The sequence below is a fragment of the Anomaloglossus baeobatrachus genome, unplaced genomic scaffold (genome assembly GCF_048569485.1).
Source record: "Anomaloglossus baeobatrachus isolate aAnoBae1 unplaced genomic scaffold, aAnoBae1.hap1 Scaffold_2804, whole genome shotgun sequence".
NCBI lineage: Eukaryota > Metazoa > Chordata > Amphibia > Anura > Aromobatidae > Anomaloglossus > Anomaloglossus baeobatrachus.
This window is the reverse complement of record NW_027442283.1, coordinates 101,976-110,973: the sequence shown is the minus strand read 5'-3', so window position 1 is coordinate 110,973 and position 8,998 is coordinate 101,976. Positions and strand designations below refer to the sequence as shown.

General features: G+C 54.0%; 3 pseudogenes; all 3 read left to right on the top strand.

Moving 5' to 3' along the window:
* On the top strand, nt 1–61 carry LOC142265987 (U7 small nuclear RNA; annotated as a pseudogene).
* A 2,074-nt stretch (nt 62–2,135) lies between these two features.
* On the top strand, nt 2,136–2,196 carry LOC142265984 (U7 small nuclear RNA; annotated as a pseudogene).
* Nucleotides 2,197–6,368: 4,172 nt separating this feature from the next.
* On the top strand, nt 6,369–6,429 carry LOC142265976 (U7 small nuclear RNA; annotated as a pseudogene).
* Nucleotides 6,430–8,998: the final 2,569 nt, after the last annotated feature.

Below are 8,998 nucleotides of genomic sequence, written 5' to 3'. Positions count from 1 at the left end.
CAGGTTTATAGCTCTTTTATTATTTGTTTATCTGCTTTTTGGTAAATGCTGAAAAGCCCAAATGTCTGTGAAGAATAGAAAAGTTCTTCCTTAGGTTGATCTCATTGATCACGAATCTCATAGTGGGATCTTCTGTGATCTATCGTTATATAATCTCTGTGATGAGAAGTAACAATCTCGTGAGGAGCTTTTATAGTTACACATTTCCCTGGAGCCGGAGGTTTGCTGGACTCTACATAAGAGAAGAATGGCGAGTAACGCTTCATCCCGGGGTCTCCTCATCATCATCGCTGGGGTCTTATGGTAATGGCTGGAGACGTCTCACGAGTCACACAACAGGTTCTGTAAGAAGATCCGACTGCACCGAGGCGTCTCCAGATCTCCTCAGTATCTGAGCCTCTGTGACCGGGATCTTCTCACACCTAGTTATGGAGGCCGAGATGGATCCTTGGTGCAGGAGGATCTTCTCCATCGTGAGACGCTTCCATCCACCTCCTTGACAATAAAGGAGACAATTTTCCTCTCCTGAGGCTCCGGGGCTTGTGGATAAGGATCCTTAGAGGAAGTAGGTGACCTCTGGGATCTCCTGTTTGAGAAGATCCCGGTCACAGAGGCTTAGATCCTAAGGGATCTGAAGGCAGTGGATCTTCTTACAGATCCCGTTGTGTGAGATGCTTCCATCTCTTCCAGGAATAATTCACTGCAGCAATAAATCCTCCGGTTTCTGCTGCCTCCGGCCGGTGATCGCCATTCTTGGGTCACACTTGGTTGTTAGATGATACCATTGATTCTTCCAGGACCTGTGAAGCTTTCGGAGAGGGTCTTCACTCGCCCTTTTCCCATAAGGAGGCGGAGCTATGCAAATTCCCCATTTTCTTTTGTGATTCAGTTAGTGCAGGGGTGGGAACCTCTGGCCTGTGGGCCGTATGCGGCCCCCGATGATTTTTTATGCGTCCCCTGAGCACATTATTGGGACCGCAGTATTCGGGCGGCAGCTGCGGTCTAGTCGGCGGCTGGCGCTTTAAATCACCATGTGTGAGGCACATAGCATTAGGTCCTCAGCCTGGTGACCTGTGCCAGCCTGGTGAGGCCGTACTTTGTGGTTGGGGTAAGCGTGAGATGCGCTGCGCTCCTGTCCCACAGAAGAAGAGGAAGCATCAGGTTTTCCGGTCTCCCCTTTGTAGATGCCTCCCACTGCTGTGAGCCTCCTGCCTCCCGCGGTGAAGTGAGCCTCCTACCTCCCGCAGTGAAGTGAGCCTCCTGCCTCCCGCAGTGAAGTGAGCCTCCTGCCTCCCACAGTGCTGTGGCGCTTGCCTCCTGCGTTGTTGTGAGCCTCCTGCGGTGATGTGTCTCCTGCCTGTAGCCTCCTGCCTCCCGCGGTGATGTGAGCCTCCTGCTGTGAGCCCTCCACCCAGTGCTGTGTACCCCCTCTAGTACTGTTAATTCCCACTAGTGCTATGCGCTCTCCTCCCAGTGCTGTGTACCAGCCCCCATTGCTGTCTGTGCCCCTTGGTGATGTCTGTGCCCCCTTAGTCCTGTCCATGTCCCCCAGTGCTGTGCGTGCCCCTCTAGTGTTGTCCGTGCTGCTGCCAGTTCTGTGCATGTCTGGCAGTACTGTCTGTGCCCCCCAGTGATTTCCAAGTCCCACTCCTGTGATGTGTATATGTCCCTAGTCCCTCTTGGGATGTATATATGCCCCCAGTCCCTTCTGTGATGTATATATGCCCCCAGCCCCTCCTGTCATATATATATGCCCCAACTCCTCCTGTGATGTATACCACCTCCTTGGGATTGAAGGCAGCAATCTTCCTCCCCTGAGGTTCCAGGGCTTGTGCTGCTCAATGTGGAGGTGGGAGGAGCTTTGGAGGAAGGAGGCGTGGTTTCCAGAAGGGGTGGAGCTATGTAGATTCCCCTCTGGTGGTCACTTGGTGGATTCCTGTCGCCTCCTCCTGACTTGATCTCTTCGGGATCATTATATATGGAGGATCTGCTGATTATTACACAGCTGTGATCTGTGATCTGGAGGGATCTTTCCATTCTGTGATGATTTCTCAGATGATGGATCTGTGCGGTGTCGTCTCCATGATATTGATGGTGATGGGGGAGGGGAGGTCGGGGAAACGCTCCATGTGACCCAGGTTTATAGCTCTTTTATTATTTGTTTAACTGCTTTTTGGTAAATGCTGAAAAGCCCAAATGTCTGTGAAGAATAGAAAAGTTATTCCTTAGGTTGATCTAATTGATCACGAATCTCATAGTGGGATCTTCTGTGATCTATCGTTATATAATCTCTGTGATGAGAAGTAACAATCTCGCGAGGAGCTTTTATAGTTACACATTTTCCTGAAGCCGGAGATTTGCTGAACTCTACATAAGAGAAGAATGGCGAGTAACGCTTCATCCCGGGGTCTCCTCATCATCATCGCTGGGGTCTTATGGTAATGGCTGGAGACGTCTCACAAGTCACACAACAGGTTCTGTAAGAAGATCCGACTGCACCGAGGCGTCTCCAGATCTCCTCAGTATCTGATCCTCTGTGACCGGGATCTTCTCACACCTAGTTATGGAGGCCGAGATGGATCCTTGGTGCAGGAGGATCCTCTTCATTGTGAGACGCTTCCATCCACCTCCTTGAGAATAAAGGAGACAATTTTCCTCCCCTGAGGCTCCGGGGCTTGTAGATAAGGATCCTTAGAGGAAGTAGGTGACCTCTGGGATCTCCTGTTTGAGAAGATCCCGGTCACAGAGGCTTAGATGCTGAGGAATCTGAAGGCAGTGGATCTTCTTACAGATCCCGTTGTGTGAGACGCTTCCATCTCTTCCAGGAATAATTCACTGCAGCAATAAATCCTCCGGTTTCTGCTGCCTCCGGCCGGTGATCGCCATTCTTGGGTCACACTCGGTTGTTAGTTGATACCATTGATTCTTCCAGGACCTGTGAAGCTTTTGGAGAGGGTCTTCACTCGCCCTTTCCCATAATGAGGCGGAGCTATGATAATATCATAGTTTGTTTTATGGATTCCCTTAGTGGATCCCTTTGTTGTGCTGCAGTCATAGGGATCACACTGGTGATCTTCAGCCTCAGACACTAAAAGAACTTTTCTATTTTTCCCAGACATTTGGGCTTTTCAGCGTTTACCAAAAAGCAATTAAACAAATAATAAAAGAGCTATAAACCTGGGTCACATGGAGCGTTTCCCCGACCTCCCCTCCCCCATCACCATCAATATCATGGAGACGACACCGCACAGATCCATCATCTCAGAAATCATCACAGAATAGAAAGATCCCTCCAGATCACAGATCACAGCTGTATAATAATCAGCAGATCCTCCATATATAACGATCCCGGAGAGACCAAGTCAGGAGGAGGCGACAGGAATCCACCAAGAGACCACCAGAGGGGAATCTGCATAGCTCCACCCCCTTCTGGAAACCACACCTCCTTCCTCCAAGAATCCGCCCACCTCCACAATCAGCAGCACAAGCCCTGGAGCCTCAGGGAAGGGACATTGCTGCCTTCAATCTCAAGGAGGTGGATGGAAGTGTGACGCCTTGGCCGGGCCAGGTTGTCACAAATGGGGCCCCGCATTACACCCTTCCCCCACAGGTAACACACAGCCAACCCTTAAAACCCTAGTCACTCCCCTAAGGGCTTGATAGACACGCCAGGGGGTGGAACCAGGCGGTTGGAAGACGCCCACCTAGGAGTTTTAGACAACCCTAGGCGGGGAAAAGTCAGTTTGTGTTTAAAGTTCAAGTTGGAGAAGAGTGTGGGCTGGAGCTGTGTGAGGCAAATACCCTAAGTTGGACAGGTGCCAGGGTAGGAGCCCTGGTGCCTTCGGCTAGGAGGCAGATGGTGGTCTCCATCTGCAGGAAGCGGGAAGATGGCTCGGTAGAACCGAGGTGGACCGGGACATGGTAGTGTCCCGCCGGTACCGACCCGGGGAACCGACTCGGAAACCGTAGCACACAGGGGGGTACTCAGACCCTGAAGCTAGGCCCAGAAGTGACTGCAACTAGTTAATTAACTAATTGCGGCCAGGACTAGAGGTCCTGTCCCACCCAAAGTCCCGATTGAAGGCAACAGCCCACTGAGGGGGATAAGAGGCCACCGCCAGGGCACAGAGATCCCACGGGCCAGCGTCTGCGGGCAAAGAGCTCCTTAGGCGACAACTAGCCAGGAGCAGACTCCTGAAGTTGCAAGCACAGGCAGTCCACCATTCTAAACAGGTGCGGGAGAAAGACAGAGACCACCAGCCGGGTGGGGGAACCCTAACGCAGCCGGCTGCGGGCACCGACCACCATCACCTTGGTTTACCAGAGACTCGTGTGCTTTTCTAATAGTGAGTACATCAGCACCCTGCGTTCGCCCATCTCTCTGAACCACCAAACTCCAACGGGTCCCGGGGCCACCATCTCTGCCCACGGAGGGGTTAATAACTTGCTGCGCAACATCTGTGACGCCCTGGACTATCCAGGTCGTCCCAGGTAGACACAACAACACTACACACCCCCCTCCCAGTTAGGTAACATCAGTCAAACTAAAAGCCTTGTCACCACCCTCCAGGTTTGATGTCCACACCGGGGGGGTGGAGTCAGGCGGTTGGCTCCACCCACCGAGGAGTTCACAGGCCTGGAGGCGGGAAAAACAGGAGTTGTGTGGAAAGAGAGTTGGCGTCTAGCTCAGGCCCTGGAAGGGTCAAGTTCAAGTCCAGAAGCAGACCTGTGCTCAGGCCTGCCAAAGACTACTCCGGTGGCTGGGTTGGAGCCCAGTCACCATTGGCAAGGAGGCAGACAGTAGTGGCCGCCTGCAGGAGACCGGGAATACGACCGGTGGAACCGTAAGGGAGCGGGAGAGGGTAGTGGCCCGCCGGAACCGAACCGGGGAGCCAACTGGATACCGGAGCAGCAGACAGGATACTCAGACCCCGAACTAGGCTAGAAGCCACCACCATAGTCAAATTAACTGATTGCGGTCTAGACCTCAGGGGTTCATTCCCACTTAAGTCCCGATTGAAGGCAACAGCCCAACCATTCCGGATAAGTGCCACCGCCAAGGGCCAGAGATCCAAAGGGCCAGCATCTGCGGGCGAACGGGCTCCTACGACAGATACACGTCGGGGAACGGACTACCGGTGTCTAGGCACAGGAGTCAAGATTCACATATAAAGGTGCAGGAGAAAGGCGGACATTACCAACCTAACCTGGGAAAAGCTGCAGCCGGCTGCGGGCCCCGTTCATCACTCCGTTTAGTTTACCAGCGACTCCAGTGTCTTGTGTCAGAGTGAGTACACCAGTGCCATCAGGCACCGCGCCGCACGGCACCGCAACACTACACCCTGCACCCGGGCCTCGGTCCACCGAATCCCGGGACCAACAGCCCCTGCCCTCGGAGGGGTCAACACCTAGCTGCGCCATTACACCGCTCCCGGGATCCCCGTACCTTCACCGCAGCGGTGGTGTCCACAATCACCACAACCCGTGGGTGGCGTCACGAATTATCACCTCAAATCCAAACACCCCAAATTCCCGTGTGTAGCTCCAACTCCCTTGCAGAGCGACGTGACCCCTGGGTCCGTGAGAGGCTCAAGCCACCACTCGCAGTGCGAGCACAGATCCGAGCGGCTCGGCGGTCGCAGCCGAGCCCGCGGGGCGGTACACATCTCCCCCAGGTGCCCCGTAACTACAGTGGTGGAGTCCAATATCACCACATACCGTGGGTGGCGTCACGAACTCTGTACGGCTCAGCCCGTACATATACGTCCTACACCCACCATCCCTCCCCTTTTCATTTGAAGTGATTGCAAGACCCCCGGGTCCGGAGACCCTCGAGCCACCCACAGAAGGACCGGATCCGAGCAGCTCGGCTGCTGAGAGTGGGGCGGTACATATATGTCCCCATCCCCTCCTGTGATGTGTATATGTCCCCATCCCCTCCTGTGATGTGTATATGTCCCCATCCCCTCCTGTGATGTGTATATGCCCCAACTCCTCCTGTGATGTATACCACCTCCCTGGGATTGAAGGCAGCAATCTTCCTCTCCTGAGGCTCCAGGGCTTGTGCTGCTGATTGTGGGGGTGGGAGGAGCTCTGGAGGAAGGAGGCGTTGTTTCCACAAGGGGGTGGAGCTATGCAGATTTTCCTCTGGTGGTCACTTGGTGGATTCCTGTCACCTCCTCCTGACTTGGTCTCTCCGGGATCATTATATATGGAGGATCTGCTGATCATTATACAGCTGTGATCTGTGATCTGGAGGGATCTTTCTATTCTGTGATGATTTCTCTGATGATGGATCTGTGCGGTGTCGTCTCCATGATATTGATGGTGATGGGGGAGGGGAGGTCGGGGAAACGCTCCATGTGACCCAGGTTTATAGCTCTTTTACTATTTGTTTAACTGCTTTTTGGCAAGTGCTGAAAAGCCCAAATGTCTGTGAAAAATAGAAAAGTTATTCCTTAGGTTGATCTCATTGATCACAAATCTCATAGTGGGATCTTCTGTGATCTATCATTATATAATATTAGCAATGAGAAGAACAATCTCGTGAGGAGCTTTTATAGTTACACATTTTCCTGGAGCCGGAGATTTGCTGGACTCTACATAAGAGAAGAATGGCGAGTAACGCTTCATCCCGGGGTCTCCTCATCATCATCGCTGGGGTCTTATGGTAATGGATGTGTGACCCCTGGACTAGCCATGTAGTCACACGTAGACCCCTGCACAAACACCAGCCCCTAATAAGGTGACAGCAGCCAACCTACAAACCCTTGTCACCTCCCTCAGGGTTTGATGTTCACACCAGGGGGCGGAGCCTGGCGGTTGGCCACGCCCACCGAGGAGTACACAGGCCCGGAGGCAGGAAAAACAAAAAGAAAAGTGAGTTGAGTTTGGACAGTGGAGTGGAGTTCAAGTGCAGACCAGGTCTGCCACAGTCTAACACCAGGTGTCTGGGTTGGAGTCCAGTCACCTCTTGTAATGAGGCAGACGGTGGTTGCCGGCTGCAGGAGTTGGGAAGATGGCTGGTGGAACCGTAAGGGACCGGGACAGGGTAGTGGCCCACCGGAACCGAACCGGGGAGCCAACTGGAAACCGGAGCACCAGGAGGGGTACTCAGACCCAGAACGAGGTCCAGAAGCCACTGGGCCACGTCGAATTCACTGATTGAGGTTTGGACCTTAGGTCCTTTCCTGTCCCAAGACCCAAAGACGGCAACAGCCCACCGAGGGGGATAGAACCACACCTCGCAACCACCGGGCCCCGGGACCATCACCCCCTGCCCACGGAGGGGTCAACACCAGGCTGCATAACACCGTCCCCGGGAGCCTAGTTAATGGTAGCGGTGGTGCCCACATTCACCACAACCCGTGGGTGGCGTCACGAACTTACACCTTTAAACTCCACGGCCTCAGCCGTGAACCTCCCCCACCGAAATCCCTACACGTAGCGCCAACTCCCCTTCAGAGCGAAGTGACCCCAGGGTCCGGGAGGAGCTCGAGCCACCCACCGACGAGCACGGACCCGAGCGGCTCGGCAGTTGGTCGACCCCCGGGGCGGTACAGATGGAGACGTGTCACGGGTCACACAACAGGTTCTGTAAGAAGAGACTGGACCGAGGCGTCTCTGTGACGCCCTGGACAAGCCAGGTGGTGACTGATAGAGCCCCGCACAACACCTGTCCCCTCACTAGGTAACACCAGCCAACCACATTAAACCCTAGTCACCTCGCTCAGGGCTGGAGGAACACACCAGGGGGCGGAGCCAGGCAGTTGGCCACACCCACCGAGGAGGTCAGAGAGCCTGAGGAAGGAAAACCACAAACAGTTCACGAGAAGTGCAGCGGAGGAGGGAGGTGTAACGGGGGCTGATAGTAGATAACCACCGGCTATCAGGGGCCACTGTGCACGAACCTGCTGCTCATAACGGCAGAGGACGAGGGGGAACCTGTGCCACAGAAGCAGCACTGACACTGTCACAGAGGCACTAACAAAGACGGCGTTCACTGTTTAATTCACAGCGACTACCGAATTAGCATAAACGCAAATGAGGGATATGCTAAACAACTAATGGAGACTATAAAAGTAACCAAAAGGGGACGTAGTAGAGTCTGTTAGCTGCACAGAGCTCTACATAAACGTGTGCTCACTAACCGTAACCGCACACAGAGACAGGTACCTCTGCTACCTCACAGAGGGGTGTATGAGAGATAACAAGCGTATGGCTGCACTCACAGAGTGCGCACTGTAATGTCTCCATTACTCTTCACAGAGACAGTATGAGATCACTTGTGCAAGAGCACAGGAGAGTACGTAACGTCTGCTAGATAACCGCTAGCAACAAAGGGCAAGCTCTCCAACCTAAGAGCTGGGGTGGAACAACAAGTCCCAGCACGGCCACATGCACCAAGCACCTGCCTAAGTCCGCTCCACTAATGTGCGAGGATACGGACAGCAGCCATGCTGCAAGGTACAAGAACTATCCTACTGATAGCGCTCACCTACTTGTGACAGTAATGGTGCAGGAAGGAACCAGCATGGAGCGTCTACTCCTGTGCATGGACCAAGAGGACTGGACGCTGAGCCACGTGTGTCAGGGCTTTATATAGACTCTGTGCCTCCTCCAAGATGGAGGATCACACAGCCAATCAGCAACCAGAGCGTCAGAGACAAGTGACATCGCATCAGCGGTGACATCACCCGCGACCAATCAGCGTTCTCCACGTGGCGTGACATCACCCGCGACCAATCAGCGTTCTCCACGTGGTGTGACGTCACCCGTGACCAATCAGCGTTCTCCACGTGGTGTGACGTCACCCGCGACCAATCAGCATTCTCCACGTGGCGTGACGTCACCTGCGACCAATCCGCGTTCTCCACGTGGCGTGACGTCACCTGCGACCAATCAGCATTCTCCACGTGACGTGACGTCACCCGCGACCAATCGGCATTCTCCACGTGGCGTGACGTCACCCACGACCAATCAGCATTCTCCACGTGGC